This window comes from Cupressus sempervirens, chromosome 1, assembly GCF_028749045.1.
Source record: "Cupressus sempervirens isolate cs-2001-9-10 chromosome 1, ASM2874904v1, whole genome shotgun sequence".
NCBI lineage: Eukaryota > Viridiplantae > Streptophyta > Pinopsida > Cupressales > Cupressaceae > Cupressus > Cupressus sempervirens.
Genome location: NC_143118.1, coordinates 206,519,368 through 206,534,294, shown reverse-complemented (window position 1 = coordinate 206,534,294; position 14,927 = coordinate 206,519,368). Strand labels below are relative to the sequence as shown.

The 14,927-nt window shown below is 33.1% G+C and overlaps 1 pseudogene; it reads right to left on the bottom strand.

The window, feature by feature from the left end:
• Nucleotides 1-3,003: 3,003 nt before the first annotated feature.
• On the bottom strand, nucleotides 3,004-6,631 carry LOC149576855 (linoleate 9S-lipoxygenase-like; annotated as a pseudogene).
• Between the last annotated feature and the right edge of the window lie 8,296 nt (nucleotides 6,632-14,927).

The window sequence follows — 14,927 nt, the reverse complement described above, 5'->3', positions numbered from 1 at the left end:
TTTTCCATTCTAAAAAAATCTAGATGTAAATAGAATTTTTTTAGATGCATGCAATCTTTCTAATTTTTTCTACATACATATATTAACATTTCTATTTTATATTTTGTTTTTACATTATGGTTATTTCAATCAAAATATCTAGATGTAAATAGAATTCTTTTCAATAAATCTAGATGTATATAGAATTCTTTTAATTTTCTACATACATAAAATCTTTCTAATTTTTTTCTACATACATAAAAGAATAATTTCTTTTTTCTATTTAAAAAAAAGAGCTATCATAAAGATTGATAAAAAAATTGATTGCATATGCATTCTTTAGTTTGTGCACTAAATGCACAAAATAAATTGTATAGATTAAAACTTTCCATGCTGGGCACGGGAATATACAATAGAAATATCAGTTACCAAGAATAGTCGGCCACAAGCAATCAAATCTTAAACTCTGCAAAATTTCTTGCAAGCAATCTTTGTTCTGTCTTCAGCTGAAAAGGAAAAAAAGAATTTCAGATCTGAGATTGTTTAGATTGCCCTATTTGAGTCAAAAAGCCATGGAAGTCACCGCAATTACATCTCCAAGAGGCCTAATGTGCCTTGATTCAGTACCCACATGCTTATCTCCACGAAAAACTCTGCACAGGTCCTCCAGTGGCCTCAATTTCGGTCATATGAACAGAATTCTAAATCTAAATGAAATTAATTAAAATTGAAATATAAGTCAAAGTAGAATATTATAACTAATTTTGAATTTCAATTTACTTCTACATCTAAATCTAAATGAAAATGTAAATAAAAAATAGAAATCTCACCTGCAAAAATGTTACTCCAAAACTTCAATTTACTCATATTCAAAAACTCCAATCTAATCCTACAATAACCTCCACCTCTTTCTTCCTGCAAAAACATAAAATGAAAATGAAATGAGGAGCCTTGGTTTTATAACTTCTGAGAGGCTCCTCATATCCCCCAACAGACGTCTCTTCACATTCCACGAATTTGTTTCAAATTCCCCCACTCCCCGCAAAAAAAAAGCATGAATGTGCATGCAAAATTATATTTAACAAAAAAAAAAACCATATTGAAATTATTTCGCCCCTATTTTTTTGGGCCCTATTTTTTCGGGTCCTACTTTTTCGGGCCCTACTTTTTCGAGCCTATTATTTCGGCCTCCATTTGGCTTCCTATTATTTTGGCCAGCTATTATTTCGGGAATTCTTTTTTCATATTTAATTTGGAAGTTTGTAACTGCTCCCAATTCTTTTTTGTTGACAGGAATCTTGGCATATTCCCGTGCTGGGCATTTGTGCTGCCATTGTATAGAACGCCTCTCGGCGTAATATCTAATGCTGCTATACATAGATAAGGACGAACAGCTATCCAAGCTACCCATAAATACTACTGCTATTTTTGGGTCAAAAATAACATTGTCCAATTAACAATAATTAACAGAACAAATATTGAATTTGTTAAGATGGCAGGATCATGCTCTGATACCACTATAATATCCCTCTTCCCAATCTTTTAAATATTTACCACTTTATTTCGTAAACAATCAATGATTTCTCTCCTTTGTGTTTGTATTCATTTATATATTTCATTGTAAGAGGGGATGTGTCTATTCAAATTAGTTTTGTTATATTTATCATTTATTTATATTTATACTTTAATATTAAAATATTATTATATATGTGAATCATATCATAAACAATTTTTTTCTCTATTAAATATTACAATTGTAACGTAATATCATATTATATGATAATGATTTGTATATAATTTATTTATATTTTTATATAAGACTATTTCTTATTTCGATGTTGCATTTGATATTATGACATATTAAATTTATGATCCTATATAATATTTATATGTACAATTATCATATATTATTATTAATAGATAATATAGTATTATTATTTCATTCAATATTACTATATTGATATGAGTAACGTATTATTATTATGACAAAATATATTATTTTATATTATAATTCTTTAATTTCTCTATCATGATTAGGAGACATGACATAAGGCTTGTTATGGTCTATGAAAATGTTCTAAACAATGAAATGTATACTAAATGTCTTGATAAGAACCTTAGGATCAAAATAATGAATATGTTGCATTTTTTATCTTGTGTCAAAATATATTTTTCTTTGTTTAATTGATTCATTAAAGTTTTAAATCATCACTTTTATTAAACAACTAGAAGGTACAATTTAATGCATGTAAAATGTATGCTCAAAATTTAAAATAATATTTTATTTCTATCTCCCTTGATTCGCTGAACTTCCTTGAATCTTCTCTAAATTTTAGCATTCATTTTATACTAGCTTTTTACACCATAATATTTGAAAAATGACAGATTTTATTCCAGTTTTCAGATTTTATTCCAGTTTTCATTCTCCCCCTTCAAGAAAGATATTTTTTTGATCAATTCATACATTCACGATCCCATAAAAGGTGCCAACTATTCCTACAAATATTCAACCATGGGAATAAATGACATATCAATAAAACACATGGATTCCATTTGTTTACAATTTAATGATTCTTCTAATAGATAGATTAAGATAAATACTTCATTCGAAAATACATGGAATAATTTCTCTTAAAGCAATTTCAGAAGCATCTAATTAAAGCATAATTGTTTTTTATGAAGGTAATATATTACATTTTCGACCTTATTTTAATATAAAATTTTCTTTGTTTAATTGATTCATAGAAGTTATAAATCTTCACTTTTATTAAACATTAAATTGAAGAGAACAACCACATTTCTTATGGGAAGAACATAAATTAATAAATCTTTATTGGTACATTGAAGAACGGCTAGAAGGTACAATTTAATGTGTGTAAAATCTCTGCTCAAAATTCAAAACAAAAGAAAACAATGGTGCTCAATTGTCATGTGTGACGGATGATAATTTTGAGTTGCAGCTGTATTGTGAATGGAAGTGCTTCGAGTGAAGGTTTGGAATTTCTTGTCTGTGCGAAGATGCCATTAAATAGATATGCTATTGGGCACGCCACGGCCTGTGAGACCACCTGATTTTGATAGATCAGTAGTGTTGGGGTATAGCAGTGTGTAAGGGACTTTTGCAGGTCCGGTCCTGTTCTTGTAAACATGACAGTTGTTATTCCTGTCAATTATAATATTCTCAATCTTTGTCATGTTCTCTGAAAATTTTGTAAATCTCTCTTGAATACGGAGATCATCTACTCTATCCATGGTGGAGCCCTGCAACTGTCCCACATACAACTCATTTTTCGCATGCTTTGACAAAATTTCCAGAACAGCCATCACAAGGGTTGCTTGCGTTGGAGCGGAGACGGTCTTGAGGAAGAATTCCTCTGGATCCTTAACAAGTTCATCATACTCAGGTGTTCCCTTTTCTGGAATCAAGCGTCTACTCATGGTAGGTAGATTGGGCATGTATCCCCCGTATGAGTACTGCCCAAAGTTGACTGCAGCATGGTGAGCAGATGCAGTCCAGATTATAGTCGTCACTATTTGAACTGCTTCAACCAAAGAATCCATCTTGTACCATCTGCTTGGATCGTCCCTGAGTTCTCCGTGGCCGACATTTACTATCTCATCCCACCAAGCCTGCAATTCCTTGTTATTTCTAATGGAGGCATCATCCTTGTAGTAGAGGGATAGGTAGTCTGAAACCCACTGTTTCACGGCAAACCATATTTCTATACAAGGTCAACAGCATATGGGTAGTCCTTGATCACAAGCTTCAAACCATTCGGTGCCTTTGAATCACGGACTGCCATTCCCCTGCACAGTACATTGTGAAGTAACGAGTCAAATTTTCGGTATCTCTGTTAACTGGATTGGAAAAATGAAACGGATGTAAAAGGACAGTAATCAGCTTTTCAGCAACATTTCACCATATTACGAATAAATGTTATGAACCAGCATAGGTAATGCAGCAGTCAAGCTATTAAATAAGTTACCTTTTGAGCAAATCGGTCTCTAATCCTTGTTCATTGAATTTCCACTGCTTGTAGGCTTTAGATGACAATTCTATACAATATCTGCTAGGCGTGAAGCCTTGTTCAATAATACATGACGCATTTATCAAACTCTGACGGGCAGCTTGATTGATGTCCATGGTATCCACGTAATGAGGTATTAACAATTTGTATACTAGGTGCATTTTGCTTAGTTGTCTGTGGGTTGCTATAATGAAAGGCTCCGTGATACAATGTGTTGTTAACTTGCGGACAATTGGAGAGCAAAACGTGTTTATCTTTAAGAAGTTTTTAGGCAACTTATAATCTTTGATCGATTTTGCCAGAATATAGTTTAAGTGGCTGTTGGTATATTACGGTGGGAAAATGGTAATGTGCATACTGCATAGTGAAAATACAGGTCGGAAAATGGTACTTACCAATGACTGACGAGCTGATGGTAACCTGCATCATTGACTTTAGCATGCGCTTTGGCCAGTTGCCACAGCGCTCCTTCTTCTGTCCCATGTTCCCCTGGTGTGAAAACCTTTCTTACGGCCGCCTGATCATCAATTGGTGGCAAACACAACTCAATGGCCACTGGCTTCAGAATCCCTCCTTTGGTGAGGAAGTAAAGCGTGCGGCTTGCATATGTCTTGGCATCTTTCGACATCTTGTTTATACGCTCCACTTAAGGCATATAAACATCATAGTAGTCCACAATAAATAACCTTTTAGAAGCAGTGCCCTGCATTTTCCACATTAATTTTACATTAGATTTCAATAACAGTTAGATTAAGGAAGAGGGAGCTTTTGAAGAAAATAAAGACCAGATCCACCGAAAGGCCCTCAAGGTTCATTTCTATGTGCTGCGCGGCGATGGCGCTCTTATTTGGACCGTATATCCTTTCATCCAAGCTACTCGTGGGAGGAAATGTCTGTTTCAATTTTAAAGTGGCCATTGTTTATGTTATTGAAGAGACACGAGAAGAAGAGTTATAAATGTGAAGATTTTGGGGAGTTACAGAAAGTGGGTCAAGGTTACCTCTAGGCACTTGATCACCAATGGATTCAGCCCTGCAAGTGTCTGGCGTGCAAATTCCTCGTCACTTCTCCAAGCGCACTCATCCGCTGTGGTGTGCAAAAGATTGGTTCAATTGTTGTTTAACCTTAATAGATTGTAGATCGATTAATGAAGCAATGCCAATATATTTATACTTTGGACAATTTGCGGGCGAGTGAAATTAATGAGCGGAATGTCATCCTCGATGCTGTCGAGGAGTCCGTGCACAAAATGCAGTGGGCTGCTATCCTGACGGAGAGTCCTGAGAGAATTGTGGGCAGTTTTGAGACCTCGTTTGTAGAGGTCGCTTACGTCATCAAAGGAGTCGAATCCGTGATCGAAGAGATTAGTGAGAGTGGGAACGATGAGGTTAGAAACTGCGTCTATGAGGTGAGCTCCAAAGTCGAAAAAGTCAGAATAAGGAAACCTTTCATCCGGGGGAATGAAGATCAAGCTTGTGCGAGTCTCGAATTCGGGGGCTGCAACAGATTCAATAAGAAAACATGTGTCAAGATTACAGGCTCACAGTTACATAATGGCTAGTGAGTATACATGTATATAGACACATGCCTATTTGAATGCGCGGACGATCAGTTCGGCATCTCCTAGGATATGGGAGCTCCTGCGATCCTCCCAGCACTTCCCTCCGCAGCTCTGCATCCTTCTCTGGCTCCCCAATCAAATCCATCTCCCTCAACTTTCTCAGCCCCGCCGGAGTTTCCTCCGGAACAAAGCTCTGATGATAAACACACATTCACATTCACCTTCATGTTAGCGCTTCTACTAGTTGGTCAAATCCTGAATAATTTAAAACCTTGCAATTGCTATATATATGTGTTAGCGATAAGGAAAAATTGACCTTATTGGCGAAGAAAACACGGTCATTCGGGTTGACGAAAGAAAGGGTTATCCACGAGTTGCATTGGAAACGAACATTGCAGTCGCCAGGGACAGATATGGTGAGTGATTTCAGAAAGAACTCTTGGGCGTGCATTTTTTTTATGACAAATGCGCCCGAGAACCGGAGTGCCAAGTTCCATTTCAACGTCCACCGCGCAGCTTGTCTCTTATGAGATGGGTCCGTCCCATGGGCTCCACTTCAAGTGACAAGGCTGCCCCATCGTTTTGCCCAATCTCGTTTCTACACAAGATAACATGCATCGCATCGTATTAATTAAATTGGGATGAATATACCATTCGTCAAATTTAATTCATACCCTTTAATCTCAACATACAAATACAAATTTATGTGTAAACGTCTTCTAATCGCCATTTCTTTACCATTACCATCAGTTAAGCAAACACAATTCTATGTGTATACTAATTATAATATTAGAAATGCACTTCCCATGAGAAAGCAGCTTAAAGCTTATATTATTATTATTATTATGCATAGATTATTACCGGGGTCCACTTGGTCGGTGCTCACAAGCTGAAGAGAGATTTTCTTCCCCATCAATTCAGATGCCTCATCAGGCAGCGTTGCAGCGTAGTCCGTCAAGTGGAGGAGAGCCACTTTCTGCAGCACCACTTCACCATTCATCTCATAGTCGGGTGAACTCATTCCATTCCTGCCCACTGTTGCAGCTGTTGTAATTGAACCCATCTTACTAATTCGCTCCTTCATTCGATTACAATCTGCTAATATATATCACTTGCTGCAGACTCAGACTCCTACGAACAAACGAAGATATCTAGTTTTGCTTAATCGCTTATATTTCCCTATATATTATATTGATAGGTCCTACGAACAATGAAGATATTTGCAAGTACTGCTCTATAAATAGCTGGCCAAGGAGGATAACATTACGATTCCGTGGTTGGCATGTTAACGTGTTTCACAACATCCTCACACTCGTTCTTGTTGACGACAATAATTGGTGGGCTCTATAATCAACGTGGTTTTAGGGTCAAATATTGTCTTTACATTCAAATTTTTTTATCATTTCTTGTCTCTGATCTCGTTCTTTTAAAAGTGTTTATAGATCCCGCTCTCCGGAATCTTCAAAACACATTTACGTCATCAACGTGGTTTTAGTGTCTAATGTCTTCCAATGGTATGCAAGCTTTTTTTTTTAAATTATTCTCTCTCTCATTATTATTATTATTTTAAATATTCATAAAATCGTTTGACGGAATTTTCAAAATTCATTTTACTTTGGCTAGAAAGTTATCACGTGTTCAACATTAGAAATGTATGTCATAATGATTTGGTCATTTGATGTGAAATAAAAAAATATAGTTGAATTTCTTGTAAACAAACATTGGAAAACTTTTCCAATCAATTATCTTGTCTTGATAATAACGTGACAAACCATCGGCACTAAGGTTTTAAACTAGCTATATATACCTCTATATATATTACGCCGAGAGTAATCGTTCTCGAGGCGCCTATTTTTATTTAATCCCAAAGTTATTTTAATTGAAGTTGGGATTAATGAAAATAAAAATAGGCGCCTCGAGAACGATTACTCTCGGCGTAATATATATAGAGGTATATATAGCTAGTGGCAGTCGCGGCGCAATAGGAAAAATATTTACTTTTTATTTTTTATTTTGATAAGGTTACTATAAAATTGTTAATTAATTTTTAATTAGAGTTGTATGAAGTTAGTATAAAATTATGCTTCAAAATATTTTTAAAAATTTAATATAAGGAGTTTAATATAGATTAAAAATATATTTTTTATTTTTGGGATATTGTAATGTAAAATGTTATAGTCATACATAGATATATGGTTAGGGACAAAGTTACCATTATAGTTAATGTTAACCTTAGGGATAGAATTAGGGTTAGGGTTAGCATTAGAGTTAGGGTTGGAGTTAGGGTTAGGGTTTGAGCTATGGTTAAGGTAAGGGATAGAGTTATGGTTATGGTTATTGTTAGAGTTATGGTTATGGTTTAGATTAGAGCTATGTTTATGGTTAAGGTTAGGGTTAATGTTATGGTCATGGTTAAGGTTAGGGTTAGAGTTATGGTTATGGTTATGATTAGGGTTAGTGTTAGGGTTATAGTAAGGCTAACGTTAGAGTTATGCTCATAGTTAGGGTTAGGGATAGGATTAGAATCCAATTATGGTAGAGTTAGAATTAGGGTTAGAGTTAGGTGTAGAGTTATGTTTATGGTTAAGGTTAGGGTTAGAGTAATGCTCATGGTTAAGGTTAGGGTTACGGTTAAGGTTTGAGTCAAATATTATTTTAAATTTAATATAAGGAGTTTAATTTAGATAAAAATATATATTTTATTTTTGGGATATTGTAATGTAAAATGTTATAGTCGTACGGAGATATATGGTTAGGGACAAAGTTAGGGTAAGGGTTTGAGCTAGGGTTAAGGTTAGGGTTAGGGTTAGATTCTAATTATGGTAGAGTTAGATTTATGGTTAGAGTTAGGGTTAGGATTAGGGTTATAGATAGGATTAGAATTAGAGTTAAGATTAGGATTAGAGTTAGGGTTAGGATTAGGGTTATAGATAGGGTTAGGGTTAGGGTTAGGGTCTAGGTTAGGGTTAGGGCTAGGGTCAGGTTTAGGGTTAGAGTATGAGTTAGGGTTAGAGTTTGAGTTAGGGTTAGGGTTATAGTTTGAGTTAGGGGTAGACAGAGCATTATAATTTGGGTTAGGATTAGGGTTAGGTTTAGGGTTTGAGTTTGAGTTATGGTTAGAGTTAGGGTTAGAGATAGAGCTAGAGTTAGAGTTAGGGTTAGAATTAGGGTTAGTTTTAGGGTTTGAGTTACCAATAGAGTTAATTTTACAGTTGGGTTAATGTTAGAGTTAGGGTTAGGGTTAGAGTTTTGAGTCAAGGTTAGGGTTAGAGTTAGGGTTAGGGTTAAAATTAAAATCCAATTATGGTAGAGTTAGATTTACAGTTAGAGTTATGGGTAGGGGTAGGGTTACGCTTATAGTTAGGGTTAGAGTTAGATTTAGGGTTAGGGTTAGGGTTAGGGTTAGGTTTATATTTAGAGTTAGGGTTATATATAGAGAGAGTTATATCAATGTTAAGGTTAGGGTAAGGGGATTGAGTCAGGGTTAAGGTTAGAGTTAGGGTTAGGGTTAGGGTTTCAGTCAGGATTAAAGTTAGGGTTAGGGTTAGAGTCTAATTATGGTAGAGTTAGATTTACAGAAAGAGTTAGATTTAGGGTTAGAGTTAGGGGTAGGGTTAGGGTTAGGGTTAGAGATAGGGGTAGACAAAGGGTTAGGCTTAGGGTTAGGGTTAGGGTTAAGGTCAAGGTTAGGGTTAGGTTTAGGGTTAGAATATGAGTTACGGTTAGAGTTTGAGGTATAGTTAGGGCTATAGTTTGAGTTAGGGGTAGACAGAGTATTAGAATCCTAGCTACGATTAGGGTTAGGTTTTGGGTTACGGTTATGGTTACGGTTAAGGTTAGAGTTAGGGGTAGGGTTAGGGTTAGGGTTAGGGTTAGAGATAGGGGTAGACAAAGGGTTAGGCTTAGGGTTAGGGTTAGGGTTAAGGTCAAGGTTAGGGTTAGGTTTACGGTTAGAATATGAGTTACGGTTAGAGTTTGAGGTATAGTTAGGGCTATAGTTTGAGTTAGGGGTAGACAGAGTATTAGAATCCTAGCTACGATTAGGGTTAGGTTTTGGGTTACGGTTATGGTTAAGGTTAAGGTTAAAGTTAGGTTTAGGGTTATAGTTATAGTTAGGGTTAAAGTCCAATTATGGTAGAGTTAGATTCAGGGTTACAGTTAGTGGTAGGGATAGGGTTACAATTATAGTTAGGGTTAGAGTTAGAGGAAGGGTTATATTTAGAAGTTTTCTTATGGTCACAGTTATAGTTAGGAGGGGAGTAAGGGTTGGGATTTTAGATTATATTTATTATTATATAAGGTGCCCTATATAATAATATGTATATGCCCATGCTCATGGATAAGGTTAGGGAAAGAAGTAGGACTGTGGTTATTAGTGTTACATTTAGAATTTCATTTAGGAGGGCATTGTGTGCTATTTTTTCCCCCTATTCAACCCATCACTGATGTCTGATCTGAGAAACCTTAAATGGGATAGGTTCTTTGCAGAGGGTTAACATCGCTAAAGTTGGCGGCTAACATTTTGTGTTGGCTCGGTTTCTTCATTGACCACGCTGGATCATTTTTTCTTGGTCGGGTTGATTCATGCTGCGAGATTCGATAACTCTTATTTCTTTGCGAGCTATCTTCCCATCTTCCCAAAAGTGCAAGATGTTTCCATGCATTCCCATTCTAATGTTTCTTTATATGCTAGTGTCTTCGAAACACTCTAAAGCCTAGAATTGCACAAGATGCTGCCATGCATCTCCATTCTGATGCATCGTCATGCTACATTGTTTCTTCAATTCTCTGAAGCCCAAAATTGCATCATGCTACCACGCATTGCCTTTCCAACATTTCCTCACTCCACAATGCTTTCATGAGTCTTTAAGACCCAAAATTGTGCCACATGGAGGGGGTTCACACCTTTTGTGCTATCTGCTTCGTTTGTTGGGAGGAATCTCTTCACTACATCTTAGTCATCCATTGGAAATAAAGCCAATCTTGATCGACGAATGTGACTTAATCCTTCATTGGGAGGAGTTTCCTCGTTGCATCTCAGTCATCCTTTTTGAGGGGGGAATCTACATCGACGGTTGCGACTTAATCCTTCATTGGTGAGGATTCACGATGCATCTATGCCGTCTATTTCGAGAGGAAGACCTTCATCGATGACCATCATTCATTTTTGGGGAAACCAAATTCCCCCTTGGGATCAACCTTGCATTTTTTGTGGGAGGTTAAGACATCATGTTATGAATGTCTTTCCTCTTCTTTCCATCAGTCTCCATTCTAGCGCCTCCTTAAGCTGCATTGTTTCTGCAATGCTCTAAAGCCCAAAATTGCATCATGCTACTACATGTCACCTTTATGACATTTCCTCACTCTGTAGTGCTTTCGCAAGGCTCCAAGACCCAGAATTGTGCCATGTAGCGGGGGTCCCCACCTTTCGTGCTATGGTTACAATTTAGATTTTAGGGTTATGGTTAGAATCAAGGTCAATTCTAGAGTTTATAGAATATTTAGAGTTAAGATTAGGGATTAAATATACATGAGGGTTAGCATTGGGTTGTATGATAATTACAGTTAGGATTATAGTTAGATATATCATTTAGATTAGGTTTTAGTCAGGGTTTAATTAGACTTAAGATTAGGGAGAGGATCAAGGTGAAATCTATATTAGGGTTCATATCATGGTAGGATTGAAACTAATGTTAGGGTTAACATTGAAATTATGATTAGGGGTAAGGTGAAGATTTATATTTGGTCATGATTGCGGTTTGTGCTAGGATTAGGGTCTAAGCTATGATTAATTTTATGATTGTACCTTTAGGGTTAGGGTTTTGTTTAAGTTTATGATTATGGTTACAACTATGGTTTATGGTTCAAGTTTAAAGTTGGGAATGTGATTAGGATTAGGGATTAGTAAATTTTTTAAGAGTTCGGTTATAGGTTTACACCATGGTTAGGACCTTGGGACTGGATTTAGAGTTTAATATCATGGTTATCCATATAGGTAGGTTTAGGATTTTGATCAATATTTTGGAGTTTTTTTTTACATTATGGTTAAGGGTTAGATTTTAGGGTTAGGACTATAACAAATATTAGTGTGTAGGCTTTTGGTTTAGATTATGGTTTGGACTGAGATTTTCGTTATATCAATAGGGATATGTTTTAGTGCTATAATTATAGTTTAATGTTGGATTATAGTTATATTGTACATCATTGTTGGGGCTAGGGCTAAGGTAGGGGTTGTTGTTAGGGTTAACTAAGGATGACAATTAGGATGGTTTATCTTTTCAAGTAGAAAAAAAAACTCATATTGATTCAAAAACAAAGAAATTATACTTCGAAAATATTTTTCTATGTCATAATAGATTAATTTATTTTAATTATTGTATTAGTTAATTAGTTGTTTGATGTTTCAAAGTAAACATGGCTTATTTTATTTAAATTTAAATAATATTATTGTTTTGAATTGAATTTAACTTAATTGTTAATGATCATATTTATATTTCTAATATTAACTCCAATTTGATCAAAGACCAAATATATTTTTGGTATTTTTGTAAACGAACTTGCTTAACACTTCCCTATTTTAAAGTTAATAAAATATCATTTCTATTGTCTTAGATTTGAGAGTAAGTATATTAAATAAGTAATAATAAATGAACATTATGATTAATATATTTCTAAAATAGAAATATATTACTTTAAAACTTGTTTACTTTAAATGAATAAAGTACTCATTTACTTGTAAATTTTAAAAATTGAAATTAATCTACATATATATATATAATATTTATTCTTTTTCCTATTTGCATACAAATTAATTAAAATCTAAACTTTAAACTACATAAATATTTTTAAAATATATATCCATCAATAAATGGTTTAGAATAAAGTAAAATCTAGAAATTAGACACATATAGAATCTTTTTAATTTCTATATACATGTTTTTCTAATTTATTTCTACAAACATGCAACTGATATTTCTATTATCCATTTTTTTCCATTCTAAAAAAATCTAGATGTAAATAGAATTTTTTTAGATGCATGCAATCTTTCTAATTTTTTCTACATACATATATTAACATTTCTATTTTATATTTTTTTTTACATTATGGTTATTTCAATCAAGAAATGTAGATGTAAATAGAATTCTTTTCAAAAAAAATTATTTAAATTTAAATAACATTATTGTTTTGAACTGAATTTAGCTTAATTGTTAATGATCATATTTATATTTCTAATATTAACTCCAATTTGATCAAAGACCAAATATATTTTTGGTATTTTTGTAAACGAACTTGCTTAACACTTCCCTATTTCAAAGTTAATAAAATATCATTTCTATTGTCTTAGATTTGAGAGTAAGTATATTAAATAAGTAATAATAAATGAACATTATGATTAATATATTTCTAAAATAAAAATATATTACTTAAAAACTTGTTTACTTTAAATGAATAAAGTACTCATTTACTTGTAAATTTTAAAAATAGAAATTAATCTACATATATATAAAATATTTATTCTTTTTCCTATTTGCATACAAATTAATTAAAATCTAAACTTTAAACTACATAAATATTTTTAAAATATATATCCATCAATAATTAGTTTAGAATAAAGTAAAATCTAAAAATTAGACACATATAGAATCTTTTTAATTTCTAGATACATGTTTTTCTAATTTATTTCTACAAACATGCAACTGATATTTCTATTATCCAATTTTTTTCCATTCTAAAAAAATCTAGATGTAAATAGAATTTTTTTAGATGCATGCAATCCTTCTAATTTTTTCTACATACATATATTAACATTTCTATTTTTTTTTTTTTTTTTACATTAAAAATAGAAATTAATCTACATATATATAAAATATTTATTCTTTTTCCTATTTGCATACAAATTAATTAAAATCTAAACTTTAAACTACATAAATATTTTTAAAATATATATCCATCAATAATTAGTTTAGAATAAAGTAAAATCTAAAAATTAGACACATATAGAATCTTTTTAATTTCTAGATACATGTTTTTCTAATTTATTTCTACAAACATGCAACTGATATTTCTATTATCCATTTTTTTCTATTCTAAAAAAATCTAGATGTAAATAGAATTTTTTTAGATGCATGCAATCTTTCTAATTTTTTCTACATACATATATTATCATTTCTATTTTATATTTTGTTTTTACATTATGGTTATTTCAATCAAAATATCTAGATGTAAATAGAATTCTTTTCAATAAATCTAGATGTATATAGAATTCTTTTAATTTTCTACATACATAAAATCTTTCTAATTTTTTTCTACATACATAAAAGAATAATTTCTATTTTCTATTTAAAAAAAAAAGCTATCATAAAGATTGATAAAAAAATTGATTGCATATGCATTCTTTAGTTTGTGCACTAAATGCACAAAATAAATTGTATAGATTAAAAATTTCTGTGCTGGGCACGAGAATATACAATAGAAATATCAGTTACCAAGAATAGTCGGCCACAAGCAATCAAATCTTAAACTCTGCAAAATTTCTTGCAAGCAATCTTTGTTCTGTCTTCGGCTGAAAAGGAAAAAAAGAATTTCAGATCTGAGATTGTTTAGATTGCCCTATTCGATTCAAAAAGCCATGGAAGTCACCGCAATTACATCTCCAAGAGGCCTAATGTGCCTTGATTAAGTTCCCACATGCTTATCTCCACGAAAAACTCTGCACAGGTCCTCCAGTGGCCTCAATTTCGGTCATATGAACAGAATTCTAAATCTAAATGAAATTAATTAAAATTGAAATATAAGTCAAAGTAGAATATTATAACTAATTTTGAATTTCAATTTACTTCTACATCTAAATCTAAATGAAAATGTAAATAAAAAATAGAAATCTCACCTGCAAAAATGTTACTCCAAAACTTCAATTTACTCCTATTCAAAAACTCCAATCTAATCCTACAATAACCTCCACCTCTTTCTTCCTGCAAAAACATAAAATGAAAATGAAATGAGGAGCCTTGGTTTTATAACTTCTGAGAGGCTCCTCATATCCCCCAACAGACGTCACTTCGCATTCCACGAATTTGTTTCAAATTCTCCCACTCCCCGCAAAAAAAAAGCATGAATGTGCATGCAAAATTATATTTAACAAAAAAAAAATCATATTGAAATTATTTTGCCCCTATTTTTTTGGGCCCTATTTTTTCGGGTCCTACTTTTTTGGGCCCTACTTTTTCGAGCCTATTATTTCGGCCTCCATTTGGCTTCCTATTATTTCGGCCAGCTATTATTTCGGGAATTCTTTTTTAATATTTAATTTGGAAGTTTGTAACTACTCCAAATTCTTTTTTGTTGACAGGAATCTTGGC